Source organism: Scylla paramamosain, chromosome 12, assembly GCF_035594125.1.
Source record: "Scylla paramamosain isolate STU-SP2022 chromosome 12, ASM3559412v1, whole genome shotgun sequence".
In the NCBI taxonomy this organism is placed as follows: domain Eukaryota; kingdom Metazoa; phylum Arthropoda; class Malacostraca; order Decapoda; family Portunidae; genus Scylla; species Scylla paramamosain.
The window spans coordinates 19,272,948-19,291,089 of NC_087162.1; the positions used below are offsets into that span (position 1 = coordinate 19,272,948).

Sequence of the window (18,142 nt, forward strand, 5' to 3'; positions counted from 1 at the left end):
GTGGTGGTGGTGGAAGTGGTGGTAGTATGCATGTATGTATATTTATAGATCGAAGACGGTGGAGGAATAAAGAGGAGGAGAAGGAAGAGGAGGAAGAGAAGGAAGAGAAGAAAGGAGGAGGATGTTAGATAAAGGAAGGAAAGGAATATAAGAAGAGGAGGAGGAGAAGGAGGAGGATGGCTAGGTAAGTAAGGACTGAAGGAGGAAAACATGAAGGAAAACAGGTCAGGGGAGGAGGAGGAGGAGGAGGAAAGGAAGAAGAAGAAGAAGAAGAAGAAGAAGAAGAAGAAGAAGAAGAGTGTCAAGGACCATATTCCCGCAGTCCAGCCTGACCCTGAGAGAGAGAGAGAGAGAGAGAGAGAGAGAGAGAGAGAGAGAGAGAGAGAGAGAGAGAGAGAGAGAGAGGGCGGGGGGGATGGCCACAACACATACCAGCAGAGTAATAAAAACAAAGTATAAACTACACACAAAAAAAAAAAAATAATGTTCACTTGTTTTACTTATTTACTTGTTTATTTTTGGGTGAAATTAGGGAGTCGATTCCTTTGCATATTTTAGTTTCCTTTACGTTTATTTTCTGAGAGAGAGAGAGAGAGAGAGAGAGAGAGAGAGAGAGAGAGAGAGAGAGAGAGAGAGAGAGAGAGAGAGAGAGAGAGAGAGAGCGCTACCAGTCACTTATTTTTACTCCACTAATTCATTCTTTTCATGTTTCTTTTTTTTCGGGTATGAATTTACAATACCGTTTCTTGTTATCCTTGCTATTTTTATTTATTTTTTCATTAAGTTTGTAGTAACTTTCTTTCTTGCCCACTAATTTTACTTTCATATCATGTGCTTTAATTTTCGTGTTTATCCTCCTAAGTTCCACGTTTACAAGTTATTTCTCACTGACCTTCCTTCACAAATATTCCGCTGACTGTTTAATACACTAATTTATTTCCTCCATCATAATCTTCACCTAAATCTAGTTTATCACCGCAGTTATTATCTTTTTTTTATTATTATTGTCAACAAATCTCTTTAATTATAATGTTTATTGTTGATGTATCTGTCACCGACCAACCCAACGCCTCCTCCTCCTCCTCCTCCTCCTCCTCCTCCTCCTCCTCTTCCTCCTCCTCCTCGTCGTCCATGACCACCGCTTCTCTTCCTCCTCCTCCTCGTTACCCCAAAAAGGCGATGAGCCCTAAAAGTGACCACACACACACACACACACACACACACACACACACACACACACACACACACACACACACACACACACACACACACACACTGACTCACGCACCAAACACCAATGATAATTAAAGCCGGGAACACAGCGCGACCAAAACAAGAGGTGGTGACGATTAACGAAGTGTAAAATGAATAAGGCCGATAAACAACATTTGCCGTAAAAAAAATAAATAAATATGCATAACTGGACAAAATAAGCCTCGAGATAATAGAAGAATAATAAGGAAAAACACAATAGAAGAATAATAAGGAAAAACACAACAACAACAACAACAAAAACAACTTAGACCCTACAAATAAATAAATAAATGCAAGGATATTAAACTGACTTAGAACAGAACAAGACCTTGCAAACTGATGACATGTATAATTGCTGGTGTGATAGTCCGCGTTTCTCTCTCTCTCTCTCTCTCTCTCTCTCTCTCTCTCTCTCTCTCTCTCTCTCTCTCTCTCTCTCTCTCTCTCTCTCTCTCTCTCTCCCTCTCTCCGTATATAGCAGGGCAGTCCAGTGGCTTTAAACATCACCACTGAAATTATCGCTGGAGGACGAGGAGGACGTGGAGGAGGAGGAGGAGGAGGAGGAGGAGGTAAGAAAAGAAGGAAAGAAAGAAGGAAGGAAGGAAGGAAAGAAGGTTAGCCTTTCCTGGGGGGAAAGGAAAGGAAAAGAAGAACAGGGTTGTTAGAGAAAAGGAAGGAGGGAGTGCAGAAGGAGGAAGAGGAGGAGGAGGAGGAGGAGGAAAGATTCAGTGGTAAGGCTATTCAGTATTCATGTCGGCATGCGATGGAGGAAGAAGAGGAGGAGGAGGAGAGGAGGTGAGGTTGGATTAGGTAGAGGAGGAGGGAAGGAGGGAAGGAAGATAGAGGCAAAGGGGAAGAGAGAGAGAGAGAGAGAGAGAGAGAGAGAGAGAGAGAGAGAGAGAGAGAGAGAGAGAGAGAGAGAGAGAGAGAGAGAGAGAGAGAGAGAGAGCTGCAATATAGAAACACATTATTAGAGAAGAAAAATGCCCGAGGCCGCTGATTGTGTGTAATTAATGGCCGTGTGTGTATGTGTGTGTGTGTGTGTGTGGGTGTGTGTGTGATGAATGTTGCAGGTCAGGTCACCAAGAAGACTGTATGACCTTGACCTTGACCTGAATATGGGGATCGTGAAGAAGTGGAGGAGGAGGAGGAGGAGGAGGAGGAGGAGGAGGCGGTGGTGGTGGTGCGACAGTGTGGTATTTTAGTGATTTATCGACACACACACACACACACACACACACACACACACACACACACACACACACACACACACACACACACACACACACACACACACACACACACACACAGTAAACTCGACACTAAACAGTCATAAATCGTGGACTTCACATAAAGATCCATCCAGATTGTTCACCACCACCACTCCTCCTCCTCCTCCTCCTCCTCCTCCTCCTCCTCTTCCTGTTTTCTATTCAGCGGTGTAATAGCTATAGAGGTAAAGGTGCTAATAAGGTGATTACCTGTCTCAACTACGTCTCATTATTCACTAAGGTCACCTTGAATTGATGTCTTTCTCGTGCTTTGTGCCTTGTGCTTCGTAATCATTCTTGCTTCGTGTTACGTGTACGGTGGTAATAGCAGTAGTAGTAGTAGTAGTAGTAGTAGTAATAGTATAAATAATTATTCTACTGCTCCTTTTACTACTACCACTGCTACTACTACTATTACTACTACCACTGCTACTACTACTACTACTACTACTACTACTACTGCTAATGATAATAATAATAATAATAATAATAATAATAATAATAATAATAATAATAATAATAATAATTTCCTTTTATTTTTTTCTTTTATTATTGCTTTTATTCTGTAAAGTTTCAGTAGGTACACGTGAACTTGCAACGCATGTCTCTATCTGTGTGTGTGTGTGTGTGTGTGTGTGTGTGTGTGTGTGTGTGTGTGTGTGTGCGCGCGCTCTTTTTTGTATTTTTATCTTCTCCCCACCTAAGTTTTTTTTTTTTTCGGAACACGTGACCAGTATTGTGTTTTTATGGAGTGTAAAAAGTTAGCGGTTTTTTTTATTTATGCTCACTTTTTCAAGTTCGTGGGCTACATATTTTTTTTTGTACACGTGGGTATTATTAAGCTGTTTTCTCTCTCTCTCTCTCTCTCTCTCTCTCTCTCTCTCTCTCTCTCTCTCTCTCTCTCTCTCTCTCTCTCTCTCTCTCTCTCTCTCTCTCTCTCTCTCTCTCTCTCTCTCTCTCTCTCTCTCTCTCTGAATCCATAAATGGTTAGAAACTTTAATAACAATTACATATTTCTTACGCATGTGAGTGTGAGGGGTACTGATAAACACACACACACACACACACACACGGTCATGAATTTGCGTCACGTATGGAACCAGTTACGCCCCAACGAGTGTTAGCTAACAACAAGAAGTGGCGTCCCTTGCAAGCTGATCATCTCGTGTAATGTTTGCATCGGTGCTACTCAAAAGTCTCGTCGTGTATCGCTAATTTGTAAGCAATAGTAATAAATTTTTGTACTGTTCTAGTGATGGAATTGGCTTGTTAGTCAGTTAATGAGTCCTTTAACTTGTTGATATATCAGTCAGTTACTTAGTTACTTAGTTGGTGATGTAGTGAGTTAATCCGTCAATCCGTCAGTCAGTTAGTCATTCATTCAGTCAGTCAGTCAGAAAGTTAGTTAATTAGTAAGTGACGCTGATTAGTGCATTGATTATTGGATATGACGCTGACCTTTCATTTCCCTTAACAACATATGCTTTATATATCCTCTATAAATCTTTTTCTTAATATTCATTAACTTTTTTTTACTTTTTTATTCATTCCTTCACTGGCTCACTCACTCATTCAGTTCATTCATTGCCAAGGCAGACTTAACGTTATTAATATTAATGAATCGAGAGTGGGCGGTGGAATCTTACTGAGAGAGAGAGAGAGAGAGAGAGAGAGAGAGAGAGAGAGAGAGAGAGAGAGAGAGAGAGAGAGAGAGAGAGAGAGAGAGAGAGTGGAGGAATGTTTTGGAAGGGAGGGAGAGGGAAGGGAAGCTGGAGGGAGGGAGGGAGGGAGGAACGGGCAAACTATAATGGCCAGGGAAGTTATCAGCACACACCACAAGATAGAGGCTGACAGATAACACTGAGCGTTATCGGGGAGATTATTACCTGAACAGTGGCAGTGAGTGAGTGAGTGAGAAAAAGAGAAAGCTAGATAGATGAAATGAATGAAGGAAGGGAAATGAAAAGAAAGAAAAGGAGTATAGATAAAAAAAAAGAACAATTCAAAGAGAAAGAGAGATATTACGAGATTACAGCCTCGATACAACTAAGTACAAAAGAGCTACAGAGCGGCGGTACTCTTGCCATAACTGAAGAGGCGGAGGAAGAGGGGAACAAACCAGGGGAGTGAGAGCAATAAAGCGAGTGGGAGGAATGGAGCCCTCACTACTCTCCCCTTGTATACGTTTCATATTATTCTCACTTGCCTTACTCCCCTCATTCCTTCCCCTCACCGACCTTTCTCTTATTTCCCTTCCTCTCATGTATCTCTTCACCCCCATATTGTATTTCCCCATTTTAGCTCTTCCCTCATCCCATTTCCTTGTTCTCGCTCCCCTCCCATCACTTCTTTCCTACTTCTGGTGTCATATGATTATCAAAATGTAAAAATATTCACCTACGCTGCTCTAATATATTTACCTCCCCCTAACTCTCTCTTCCTCTCTCTCCCTCCCGCAGGTGTGTTATGAAAGCGGTGCTGGTGATTATCGTGTGGCGTGATAGCACAGATAATGTAATGTACCTGTAGCCGCAAGGTTGTGGTGATGCAAGGTAATAGAATATATGCACTATTAATGATGGTGTGTGTACCTTAACATCACACCTGTATAGATAAGTGTTGTTGTTATTATTTTTATCGTTGTTCTTGTTTCTATTATTGATTTTTTTTTTTTTTTTGCGTGGAAAGAAAAAGGATAATAGATAGACAATGAATACGTGAACAAATAGCTACCACATTTATCACTTCACTCTGCGCCGGAGCGTGACACATAGACAGATGAAACCCAACAAATCGATGGGTAAATAGATAACGGGAATAGATTGATGAGCAGATAAGGGATGAATATTCAGATTGTTTAGGAGTAGATAAAAAATAACATTGATTTGTGAGTCACGGCAAGGAGAGAGAGAGAGAGAGAGAGAGAGAGAGAGAGAGAGAGAGAGAGAGAGAGAGAGAGAGTGTGTGTGGGATACGAGAACGGAGGAGGCGGAGCACGGCAGCAGATAGAAAGGGAGGGGGCCAGGAGGGAAGGGGAGGGAGGAGAATCACATGACCGATCGCGTGGTTAGAGAGAGAGAGAGAGAGAGAGAGAGAGAGAGAGAGAGAGAGAGAGAGAGAGAGAGAGAGGGAGGGAGGTATGCAACAGATACTACGTAATTCCCTCTCTTTCTCTTCTCACTCTCTTCTATCTCACTTTCCTTCCTCTATCCTTTCCTTCTCCTTTCTCCTCCTCCTCCTCCTCCTCCTCCTCCTCCTCCTCCTCCTCCTCCTCCTCCTCCTCCTCCTCCTCCTCCTCCTCCTCCTCCTCCTCCTCCTCCTCCTCCCCATCAGGTCATCCCGGTCATTTAAACCCAGTGCACTCTCTCTCTCCTTGTTATCTAGTGCGGGCATATCCTCTCTCTCTCTCTCTCTCTCTCTCTCTCTCTCTCTCTCTCTCTCTCTCTCTCTCTCTCTCTCTCTCTCTCTCTCTCTCTCTTCCATGTTTTTTTGGGCCACGACAGTCTGACCACGTGAGGGACAGAAGGGCGCGCGCGCGCGCGCGAGAGAGAGAGAGAGAGAGAGAGAGAGAGAGAGAGAGAGAGAGAGAGAGAGAGAGAGAGATTGTGGGAGGGAGAGATAATATGTATTTACCTTTCCCTGTCATGAACTCTCTCTCTCTCTCTCTCTCTCTCTCTCTCTCTCTCTCTCTCTCTCTCTCTCTCTCTCTCTCTCTCTCTCTCTCTGTCTGTCTGTCTGTCTGTCTGTCTGTCTGTCTCTCAGGTAGCAACACTTGAAACTTCTTATCCTTATCGTCACTTCTTAGTAAAAAACAGATTCTAATTTGCGTCATTTAATAGATAAGATGCTGATAATGAAAAGAATACAAAAGTTGAGATAAATTCGAAAACGTAAACAACTCTGAGAAGCGATATAATGCAGTGAGGCTGTACATTGTAATTCAGGTGTAAGGCGAGGACTGGGTGGGAGTCAGGTAGAATTAATTGATGCAGGTAATGTGTATGTTAATTAGCTGAAACTGGGATTAATTCAGTTTGCTTCACCCTGGACTATATACCTGGCGAGGCTGCAACATCATATACTAGACAAGAAAAAAAAAATAATTTCTCATCACACTCCCACACAGTTTAGCTTCCTGTCTGTAATTGCCTGACCCAACAACTGAGTGACTATACTGTGCTACTCTACAACTCCTGGGAGGGTGGCCATTATTCCATCACTGATAAACGTTACTGTAATTTATAATAGCTCAACGCAAAAGGAGAACCAAGGGGGAGAGATCAGTGGACTCTCGAGTAACTTTTCCGTATTTGTGGATAAGAACCTCAGAAAACGAGAGAAGCTACAAGAAGCCATAAGGCCTATACGGGACAGACTATGTACAAAACATTCTTACCTACTTCTATCTATCATCCCCATCCATAAAACTACCTAATCTTTGTAAAGCTCCCTGTTGACTCGGAAATAGCCCCCTGATGTTTAGAATCCTTTCGAAAATGCTGGTTTGGAGAGACGTGTGTTAGTGGGAGACACCTTTGTGTTGTGCTGCTGTGCTGTGGTGGGCATGACGACATGTCTGTAGGGGGAGGCGCCTCTTGAGATGTGTGAAGTTATTTTGCTGAGGGAAGGTCGTGGGGTTGAGGCTTACAGGGTGAGGAATGTTCTAAAGCATTCTGGAGGGGAGGAAAGAGGGGTGAAATTGTCAGTAAGTTGGTTGAACGGGGAACCTTCCACAGAATCCTAGGAGGGTGGAGAAGGGAAGGGAGTGGGGGGTAGTTTGCTCAGAGTGTATGGCGCAGTGTATGTGGCGGAGGTGAGGCCGCTGAGGGTTGAAGGGGCGGAGTGAGGGGATAAAGGGGGTGAGGGGCCTCCGCCATTAAAATCAATGTGGTATTGAAGGACAGCAATTTCCGGACAAGTCGAGCGTAATTAGCCACGTGAACTGCGTCTCGGGAGTCTGCAGTTAGAGCGGCGTGTGTGTGTGTGTGTGTGTGTGTGTGTGTGTGTGTGTGTGTGTGTGTGTGTGTGTGTGTGTGTGTGTGTGTGTGTGTGTGTGTGTGTGTCAGGACGGGGGGGCGTGTAGTTGATGTTTTGAGTGGCGTGTGGAATGTGCTTGTGGTGGAACGTGTCAGTGTGTGTGTGTGTGTGTGTGTGTGTGTGTGTGTGTGTGTGTGTGTGTGTGTGTGTGTGTGTGTGTTGCTCTTTGGAAGGAACCCTCCTTTCTCCATGTACGTTTATCAAAGGCCGCGGGGAATGCAATACATGATACACACACACACACACACACACACACACACACACACACACACACACACACACACACACACACACACACACACACACACACACACAAAGGAGGCTGGAGGTCAAATTTCAATAGAATACAGAAAAATAGAAAACTGGAACACTGGAATGGGTGGTGTTAGAGAAGAGAACTAGGAATGGGAGGAGGAGGAGGAGGAGGAGGAGGTGGAAGAGGAGGAGGAGGAGAAAAGGTCATTCAGGACACTAAAGGCGATCCAGTGGTAAATCAAGAGTAAAAATGGATTAGAGAGAGAGAGAGAGAGAGAGAGAGAGAGAGAGAGAGAGAGAGAGAGAGAGAGAGAGAGAGAGAGAGAGTTAAGCACGCAATAAATATGGCGGTAAACGAGGTGCTACTGTCGTGAATGCACCGCCTGAGTAAGTAGGTCAGGCGGAAGTAGTTGCGGAAGATGCCAACACTACTGCCACGTGCTGCTATTATTATTATTATTATTATTATTATTATTATTATTATTATTATTATTATTATTATGGAGGTGTTGATGTTTTCCACTGTTATTTGCTGCTTGTTGGCATTGTTAAGGGCAGTATCCTGTTGCTCCACTTGTTCCCTTTCGCCCTTCCATCTCTTTGTCCACCCCTTCCATTCACTTCCATCCACTGCCATCCACTACCGCCCGTATTTCATTCCACTCACATCATGCATCCCATCCTGTGTCTGATTTCACTTTTCTATATGCTCCATCCACTCAACTGTTCTCTGTTCAACCTTGCCTTCCACCATACTCCCTTCATTTATCCACCACTACCACCACCACCACTACTACTGTCATCCCATTCACCACTCTAAGTTCGTATCATCCTGTCACTGCTCCTTAGCCTCCTTCTCTCATCTCCACAGCGTCCTTCATCACATCCGCCCTTTCACGAAGCTTCAGAATGCTGCGGAGACCGAAACAGTGAAAAAAAAAACCGTCATGATTAAAAAAAAAAAATGCGACGACTCACAGGCGCTTGACGAAGACCGGAGAAAGAGACACCGCGACACACACACACACACACACACATGACCTAACTCGGCGCCGGTGCTGACTAACTGGAATGCTGACGTCAGGACCTCCTCCCTTCGATGACAGCCGATCTAATCACAATGAAGGCGCGGTTATGCTGCCTTTTTGCCGGCCGTTTGTCATCGGAAGTGGACGGATTTTTCATAGAGGGCGCTGCAGAGTGGCGCATCAGTACCTCAAGAGACGAGGAATGGGAAGGAGTAAGACTGGAGTGTGACTGGAGACATTTTTGACGTGAGGGAAGGGAAAACAGCGTGGCGGGGTGGGGGAAAAGGAGGGAAGAAAGAAGGGAGGGAGGCGGGGACGTGTGTGCAGGCAGAGTATTGAAGCAGTGAGGGAAGAAGAGGAGGAGGAAGAGGAAGACTTCGCTGCTGTTGGCACCGCTGGTCTCTTAAAATAGACTCTGCTGCGGCTGGAAGACCTCTGAGGACGTGAAGGGAAGGGGGAGGGGGAGGAGTGGGGGGAAGAGTGAAGTTGGTGGAGGGAGGGAAGGTGGTGGTGGAAGAGGAGGTGAAGTGGAGGCGGCAGCAGCAGGAAGGGCGAGAAATGGAGAGAGAGAGAGAGAGAGAGAGAGAGAGAGAGAGAGAGAGAGAGAGAGAGAGAGAGAGAGAGAGAGAGAGAGAGAGAGAGAGAGAGAGAGAGAGAGAATTTTAAAGATTTGGGATACGTGACGAATCTTTACACACAGAACGACATGAAGATTGTTAAAGAAAATGGTGTGTGTGTGTGTGTGTGTGTGTGTGTGTGTGTGTGTGTGTGTGTATGTGTGTGTGTCAGGCTGCTAAAAGGTCACCTGAGCGCGGCGTCTCATCGGCAGGAGAGGCCAGTGTAAACAGCCTGAAGGGGAGGAGAGAGGAAGCGGAGGAGAACAGCTGAAAATTTCCCAGCGGAGGAGACTCATGCAGCGGGAGGAAGATTTCGGGGCGGGAGTTACGACCCACGGAGGAGGAATTAAGACGCGGAGGAAGGAACACGTTAGCCTGAAGGAAGGCAGGAAGGAATGAAGGAAGGAAGAAGGTAAACATTAAAGAGGGAATAAAGAACGTCAGAAGCAGAACTTGAAAGCAGAAAGGAAGAAAACGAAGACAAAAAGTTGACACTTGAAGAAAGAAGAAAGGAAACAAAAGAGCAGACGCAGTAAGGAAGGAGACTGACAACACACACACAAAAAAAAGAAAAAAAAACAGGATTCCTACGTCAGCTTATTGACGGTGCTGGTCATGTGATTGGTGATAGTGGTGGTGGTGGTGGTGGTGGCGAAGAAAAAGTTACCTGTGTCTACATCGTCACCTTGGACACGTACCCTCAGGTAGAGTGACCAGAGTACTTAATTAATGCACAGGTAGACAACGGTAAGCAGGCGTCTCTATGTCCAAACATCACCACTTTCTCATTACTATTATTATTATTATTATTATTATTATTATTATTATTATTATTATTATTATTATTGTAGAGACGTTTGGAGTGGAATGCATGAATCTTGTAAATCTCTTCCGTGCCTTCTTGGCGAGCGAGCGATAGAGAGAAGAAGGAAGGGTTGGAGGGAAGGAGAGATAGAGGAAAGTTGAAGGGGAGGGAGGGAAGAAGGGAAGCATGGAGAGAAGGGAGGGAGTGCATGGCAGTGGGAGGCCTTCCATCGATCCCCGACAGCGTCATACAGGAGACTTGAAGGTCGCCTCTCCCGCACTGCTCTCCTCCTCCTCCTCCTCCTCCTCCTCCTCCTCCTCCTCCTCCTCCTCCTCCTCCTCCTCCATTCTCCCCCTTCATCTGCTTCCTCCCTTCATCTGCCTTCTTCTCCTCCTTTCATCTGCCTCTGCCTCCTCCTCCTTCGTTACCGTCGCCTCTCTTCTCCTCTTCCTCCTCCTCTTCCTCCTCCTTTTCCTTAGCTGTCATCTTTCCTTACTTTCAATCTTCCTCTCTCTTGATTTTCCATCTCGTGTGGTAAAAATAAAAATCATTGAATTTAATAAATCAGCATTCTCTCTCTCTCTCTCTCTCTCTCTCTCTCTCTCTCTCTCTCTCTCTCTCTCTCTCTCTCTCTCTCTCTCTCTCTCTCTCTCTGCAAATATTCATTTAATCTGTTTTTTTCCTTCTTTTCATCTCATTTTTTCCTTTCATCTCAGTTTCCTTCTTGCTTCCCTCGTTCCTTCAATTTTCTCCACTCCACGTCGCGCCGCCGCCACCACCGCCTACACACACACACACGCACACACGCACGAGAATGGCCTTGAGTCTCTCTCTCTCTCTCTCTCTCTCTCTCTCTCTCTCTCTCTCTCTCTCTCTCTCTCTCTCTCTCTCTCTCTCTCTCTCTCCCCTTCCTGTGCCTCTCTTAGTCATTTCTTCGTCTTTTATTTCCTCCTCCTCCTCCTCCTCCTCCTCCTCCTCCTCCTCCTCCTCCTCCTCCTCCTCCTCCTCCTCCTCCTCCTCCTTCATCCTTCACCTCTTTTCCTCCCACTCATCCCTCACCGCATAATTTATGATCATAAGTGTCGTGTATCTTCTTCTTCTTCTTCTTCTTCTTCTTCTTCTTTCCTTTTCCTCTTCATATTTTATGGTTTAGGTGATTAAATGGTTTAGATACTGAATTGACTGTTGTCTTGCCTTTGTTCTTGTTGTTGTTGTGGTTGTGGTGATGGTTGTAGTGGTGGTCGTGGTGTTGGTGATGATTGTGATCTTCTGTGATCTTTCTTTAGACAAGAAATTAATAACTTTAAAAGGGGAACTTATTGTAGGCAAATAAACGCGAAGAAGTAAAAAGTTCAAGAGGAGGAGGAGGAGCAAGGGAAGGAGGGAGGGAGGGAGGGATGGAGGGAGGGAGGGAGGGAGGGAGGGAGGGCATATTGGCCTGGAGGGAACACCGTTACTGTTACGTAAAGGACACAAGATTTTACTGAGAGAGAGAGAGAGAGAGAGAGAGAGAGAGAGAGAGAGAGAGAGAGAGAGAGAGAGAGAGAGAGAGAGAGAGAGTTAGCGACAGCGCACCACCACCACCAAGATGACTGACATTTCGTCCCAATCCGACAATGGAAATGGAACGTTATTGGCCAGTCAGATGCCACGGTGATGCCGGCCAATCAGCAGCCATCTAGTGTGTCCTCAGCGGCACTGGCCAATCAGAAGCGGCCATTGTGTCCTGGTCGTGCTGTTTAGCCAATCAAACACCTCCTTGTTGGGCATGAATGAGGGCAACACGCATGGGCCAACACTTAGATGCCCAGTTTTCCTCCTCCTCCTCCTCCTCCTCCTCCTCCTCCTCCTCCTTCTCCTCTACCAGCATCATCACTACCAGCAGAAGAGTATATGTGGTGTCAAGTATGATGTGCTCGTTTTGTGTGTGTGTGTGTGTGTGTGTGTGTGTGTGTGTGTGTGTGTGTGTGTGTGTGTGTGTGTGTACTAAGTGCGTGACACCCATGGCCCTTCGTGACTACCTGCCCACCTGGTGACGTCATGAGGTCATCGCCCCTCGACCATGACCCTTCCTTTCATCCCCTCCATCTCCCCCCGCCCTCACCCCCTCGCGTCCCTCCCTCAGATAGTGTTGCCAGGGGAGTAGTAGTCAACCTCCATGGGCCAACTCACCCACCACCCCAACACCCCCCACTCCCTGCGCCCGTTCCCCCACACCCCAGTTGACCCGTTTTGCCAAGTCCGCGCCGCTCATGCAAATCCTCGTCCATACAAGGCGCGGAGAAATTACCTCTCGTCGTCCTCCATGAGTAATAGTTCAAGGCTGATGGTTGCCCGGCACTACTACCACCACCGCCACCACCACCACCACCACCACCACCACCACCAGCAGCAGCCACCAGCAGCCACCAGCCTCACATCAACTCTCCCTCTATCAAGGTCACGCCGCCCTTTGGACCCGTATTTGGGGCGTGAAGGTGAGGCGCCAGCTCAAAAACGGCCTAATTAACGAAAAAGTGAGTACTGGTGTGACAAGTAATTTCCCGAGCACGCGGCGGGAAGCTGGGGTCGTATTTTGTCGTGTTGTCGCCCCACATGACGGGGAGTTAAAACGCAGCGAGTTCACGGAAGTCGTGAGCAAAACGAGGAGGGGGGTAATATGACGCCACACGGGACGCCGACCCTCCCTCTGCCTTCGTGCAATTCGCTATTCCGTTTGGCCTCCCGAGTGGGCGAGTGACACGCACGACCCTCCCTGGCGGCGCGGCGGACACGTGCAGGTCAGGTGTCACTGGGCAGCATTGCAGGACAAACAGAAATAAACTATTTTGTTGAAGGTTGGCGTCCGCAATACTGGTTCACTTGTATTGTGCGTCTCTCTCTCTCTCTCTCTCTCTCTCTCTCTCTCTCTCTCTCTCTCTCTCTCTCTCTCTCTCTCTCTCTCTCTCTCGTATTATTATTCATATGCATGCATTAAATTTAACTTTTGGCGAGGTTAGGGGAATGAGCGGTGGGAGGGAGGCGCCCCCGTCCGCAGGGACGTCACCCAACCCGCCGGCGACACCTGAACACACTCCTCCCGAGGCCAGGGTGGCGCCACTTCTCCCAGGGGCGCCGCTGGGAGGGGAAAAAGGAAAGAAAGAAGAAGAGAGAACTTATGGAAACGTATAGGAGAAGAGGAAGAGGAGGAAAAACGGCAAGAGGAAGTGGCAGTGAGAGGAGATATAAAAAGAAGAACGGATAATTAAATCAGAGAGAGAGAGAGAGAGAGAGAGAGAGAGAGAGAGAGAGAGAGAGAGAGAGAGAGAGAGAGAGAGAGAGAGAGAGAGAGAGAGATTGCGCAAAAGGAGCAGGCACAGATAGGGATGTTTACCACTAGACATCAGTTTCAACATCCTCTTACCTCCTCCTCACTTTCCCCCACTCCCTTTTCTATTTCTTCTTCTTCTTTTCCTCACGCTTCTCTTTCTTCCCCTCCCTTCGTTTCGAGAGAGAGAGAGAGAGAGAGAGAGAGAGAGAGAGAGAGAGAGAGAGAGAGAGAGAGAGAGAGAGAGAGAGAGAGAGAGAGAGAGAGAGAGAGAGACCGACCGACCTTTTAACAATCTCGACCTCTTTTCTAATCTTCACGCAGGTAACACGGACTGATAGCATCTGACACAAGGAGGAGGAGGAAGAGGAAGAAGAGGAGGAGGAGGAGGAGGAGGAGGAGGAGGAGGAGGAGGAGGAGGAGGAGGAGAAGGAGAAGGAGAAGAAGGAGGAGAGATGAAAGAGAAGAGGTGGCGGCGGAGGAGGAGGAAGAGACGGCCATGTTTAATGAGGTAGGTATTTTCCTTGTTAATTTCGGTAATGAGAAATCTTGGTCTTCTTTTGTTTTACTTCTTATCTCCGTTATGGTAAAAATGACTGGCGTACGTTATTGGGGAGGAAAAGTTGGTATTAGGTTATTATGTCTGGTGACGTTATTGGCTCAGCGGTTTATTTATATACCCTATGCATGCTGTTATTGCCGTCATGTCTTTGTGCCCCGGTTGACGTCAAGGAGTTGATGATGGCGAGGTGTCTATAGGTATTGTTGTGCCTTCTTTGACGTCCTTACAAGTGACGCAAGATATCGTTGTTCCCTGAGCGAGCAGGAAATGTGCACAGAACGGACGTGTAACTAAGCCACTTTATGACACGCGAGGACTTGGTTAGGTGTGTAAGTTGAGGCGATCTTGGGTCCTCAGGAACGTCATGCTACCTCTCTCTTCCTTCCTACGCATTGCTCGCCTCCTCCTGCGCCGCCGCCGCCGCCACCACCACCACCACCACCACCGCCGCCGCTATATTTTGCTTTTGCTCATGACCATCCTCCTCCTCCTCCTCCTCCTCCTCCTTTCCTACACCAGCTCCGCCACCGCCACCGCCGCCACCACCCACTGCCTTTTGCTTCTGCGCTAGTCCCAGCTGCTCCTATTCCCCATGAGCCGCCAGGTCATTCACCCCGCGCTGGAACAGGATTGGGAATGGCGGGAATTTGCTCTGGTGCTCGTTGGCGCTGCGTCCCTTTTAGTGTGGCGGTGTTCGTACACGTCAACTTAAAGGCGTGCACATGACAGAAAGAGAGAGAGAGAGAGAGAGAGAGAGAGAGAGAGAGAGAGAGAGAGAGAGAGAGAGAGAGAGAGAGAGAGTGAGTTTGAGTTCGTGCCAAAATGTTATGTTTATTGCTTGTTGTCTCTCGAAGGACATAGGTACACGTGGCTACACACACACACACACACACACACACACACAGCAATAGAAAGGGAGGAGGTGGAAGACAACGAGCGGAAGTAATTAGGTCTGCGTTATTCTGTTGTAATCTAAGTACTTGACTCCAGGGATGCACTCCTCTCTCTCTCTTTCTCTCTCTCTCTCTCTCTCTCTCTCTCTCTCTCTCTCTCTCTCTCTTCGTACCCGCCCCGTCAAAGCAAAGGTTATGTCACTGCTACAGACACGTAATAGTAAGCCACATCATAGGTATCCTAACCTGCCTCACCTCTCTGCTACACCTCTCTTGCCTTCGTCCTCTTCCCCGCACCAAAAAGAAAGGGAAAAAAGAAGAAAAGAACTCTGCTCCCATATTACCCGTTCTCCTTTACTTACAGGTATTAAAAGTCTCCTTATTTCTTGCTTCCTTCCTTCCTAACTTTCATTATCAAGAGCCTTTAAACTTGTTATTAGAACCTATTTTGCTGGGGTGGAATTTGTAGATGGTGGTGGTGGTGGTGGCAGTGGTGGTGGTGATGGTGGTGGTGATAGTGGTAGTAGTGATGGTGGTTGTCATTTTGCTACGGGTGCTCTCTCTCTCTCTCTCTCTCTCTCTCTCTCTCTCTCTCTCTCTCTCTCTCTCTCTCTCTCTCTCTCTCACGGTTCCCTCCGTTTTCTCTTATACCTTCCTTCCCACTCACCCCCAAACCCAACGCTCTCTCTCTCTCTCTCTCTCTCTCTCTCTCTCTCTCTCTCTCTCTCTCTCTCTCTCTCTCTCTCTCTCTCTCTCTCCACCCTTCACTTCTTTCCGTCCACTGGTCATTCCCTCGCTAACCCCCTCCCCCACTTCTCTCTCTCCCTCCCCTTCACACTTTCCTCTCCCCTTCCCCCCTGCTCCCCCCTTCTCTCCCTTCCTCCATGTCGCCTCCAGTAAAGTATGAAAAGTTGTATGCCCTGAGGATTTTATCATGAAATACCTCTTTGATCATTGCACCTTTTTTTCCCATTCGCTCAGTAAAGTGATAGACAGACAGACAGACAGACAGACAGACAGAGAGAGGGAGAAATAGAGAATCCAGGAAATAAATAAGATGAATAAGGAAGTGAATGATATGAAAGGAAGGGATGGAAGGGAAAAGGTGAAGATGTATCATGACTAGACACCTGGTTTAGCTTGATTTAGTGTGCGTGTGTGTGTGTGTGTGTGTGTGTGTGTGTGTGTGTGTGTGTGTGTGTGTGTGTGTGTGTGTGTGTTGGCAGTAGAGAGAGGGACGATGTCAGGGTGTGTGCTTGTTCTTGTTTTTTTTGTTTGTTTATTTGTTTACTTGAGTCTAAATTTGGGGTTTATCTCCAGGACAAAAGGTCGTCCTAAATTGTGAGTTCTTGGCTCTCTCTCTCTCTCTCTCTCTCTCTCTCTCTCTCTCTCTCTCTCTCTCTCTCTCTCTCTCTCTCTCTCTCTCTCTCTCTCTCTCTCTCTCTCTCTGACTGACTAGTAACGAAAATTATTAATGAGCAAATGTACGAAAGGGGAAAAAAATACATGAAACTGGTCGCGTTACTTATTTTTTTCCGTAACATTCTGGAAACTAAAGGTGTAAAATGAAATAATTGGTCTGGTGGTCCGCGTGTGTGTGCGCGTGACTAGCGTGTGCGTGTGTGTGTGTGTGTGTGTGTGTGTGTGTGTGTGTGTACCATAAAATAAGGGGAACAACCTAACCTACCCCACTATCAAAACTATCCTGGTTCCCTTTTCGTTTCCCTTCATTCCCCCCATCCTTTCCTCCTATCTCCCCTCACCCCATCTCCCTTCTCCCCTCTCGCTATATTACCCCCTGTTGCCTTTCAGCCTTACCACTCCTGCCTCCCTCCTCTCCTCCCCTTCCTCCCACGTACCACCATCCCCTCTTTCCCTCCCCCCCGTGTCTCGGAAAGCTGACGTGGATGGAACCATTCGTTATCGACAGACGAGAGACTAGGGAGAGAGGGAGAGGAGAGGAGGGGAGAGGGTGTTAGGGGATGGGCGCATGGGAAGGGAGCGTGGGAGAAGCGGGGGTGGTGGTGGTGGTGGGAAACATGCGTGAAGAAGAGCCGTTTTGGGGGACGTGGGTGAGGCGCTGAGGGAGAGGGAGTGAGTGAGGCAGTACCTGTGGGTGTGCTAAAGGGAGAGGTGAATGGATGGGCGGCAAAAAGGGTGAACTACATACATAAGAAGGCGTGAAGGTGCAAGGTGGCCGTAGCGGGTGTTTTTGTGGTGGGCGAAGCGTTGTGGTGAAGGGTGGAAGTGGGTTAAGTAGATTAAACGTGTATGGATGAAGTCACCTGTAGATAAAGTAGAGAGCAGGAGGAGGAGGGAGGAGAGATATGAGTGAAGGAGACAGATTGATAGATGGAACAGACTCAGCAGGAGGAGGAGAAGCGGGCAGCGTGAGTAGCAGTGAACTATAAGTAGGTGAGCATTGCAAGTGGAGGGGATGGATACAAGTGGATTGGCTCTCCGTGCTTAGTGGTGGTGTACAGTACTGTGACCCACATCTATGCTCTGCCCTCAACGCCACCACCACCACTGCTGCCAGCCCGTTCACCGCCCTCCCCTCACGCCCTCATCATTAGGTACTCACGCAGGTGTTCAAGAGGAAATTATGGGTCACGAGCTACATGGGGCCTCGTATGATAGAGAGAGAGAGAGAGAGAGAGAGAGAGAGAGAGAGAGAGAGAGAGAGAGAGAGAGAGAGAGAGAGAGAGAGAGAGAGAGAGAGAAACATGCGTGTACATACTTAGGAATGGGTTAGAAGAGCACATATGTTAGTGTACAAGTAAGGCATTTGCTGATCATCTTAATATTGCGTACGACCAGTGTGGGAGAACAGCGCAGATATATATATATATATATATATATATATATATATATATATATATATATATATATATATATATATATATATATATATATATATATATCTGGTAAAATGAGAGAGAGAGAGAGAGAGAGAGAGAGAGAGAGAGAGAGAGAGAGAGAGAGAGAGAGAGAGAGAGAGAGAGAGAGAGAGAGAAAGGCTGTTGAGTATATAACGAGAAGCTTAACTCTACCACTGAAGAAAAAAGTGGTAAGTTACATACTTGTGTGAATAACTGCATACACACACACAC

At 46.8% G+C, this 18,142-nt stretch overlaps 1 protein-coding gene and 1 long non-coding RNA gene across 2 annotated transcripts in view; one reads left to right on the top strand and one right to left on the bottom strand.

Annotated features, from left to right (window-relative positions):
- Nucleotides 1-14,016, top strand: part of LOC135105826 (uncharacterized) — a 137,326-nt gene extending 123,310 nt beyond the window's left edge. The window contains exon 4 of the long non-coding RNA XR_010271023.1: nt 13,899-14,016. This is a non-coding gene — a long non-coding RNA (uncharacterized LOC135105826). The remainder of the gene's footprint in view (nt 1-13,898) is intronic.
- Nucleotides 1-18,142, bottom strand: part of LOC135105823 (protein Tob1-like) — a 72,848-nt gene that overhangs the window by 30,747 nt on the left and 23,959 nt on the right.